We start from the raw sequence: 581 nt of genomic DNA, 5'->3' as shown, positions 1-581 counted from the left end.
GAGAAAAGGGAACACTTCTACACTGCTGGTGGGATTACAAACTAATATGTTCCTTTTGGAAAGATATCTGGAGAACACTTAAAGAACTAAAAATAGATCTGCCATTTGATCCTATAATTCCTCTATTATTAGGTATATATCCAGAAGACCAAAAATCACACTACAATAGCGATATTTGTATCAGAATGTTCTTTGCAGCCCAGTTCATAATTGCTAGGTCATGGAGGAAGCCCAAGAGCCCATCGATCCATGAATGAATCAATAAATTGTGGTATATGTACTCCATGGAATACTATGCAGCCATTAAGAAAGATGGAGACTTTTCCTCCTTCATGTTTACATGGATGGAGCTGGAAAATATTCTTCTTAGCAAAGTATCCAAAGAATGGAAGAAAAAGTATCCAATGTACTCAGCCCTACTATGAAACCAGGAATATGGGTAGAAGGGAGAGGGGAGAGGGAGGGGAGGGCAGGGGGAAGGGTGGGTGGAGGGAGGGTGATTGGTGGGATCACGCCTATGGTTCATCCTATAAGGGTACATGTTAATCTCTCTAAATGTAGAATGTAAATGTCTTAACACA

This window comes from Otolemur garnettii, unplaced genomic scaffold (assembly GCF_000181295.1).
Source record: "Otolemur garnettii isolate 467f Iridium unplaced genomic scaffold, OtoGar3 scaffold00050, whole genome shotgun sequence".
Classification (NCBI taxonomy): domain Eukaryota; kingdom Metazoa; phylum Chordata; class Mammalia; order Primates; family Galagidae; genus Otolemur; species Otolemur garnettii.
The sequence above is the reverse complement of the archived record's forward strand: the minus strand, read 5'-3'. Positions refer to the sequence as shown.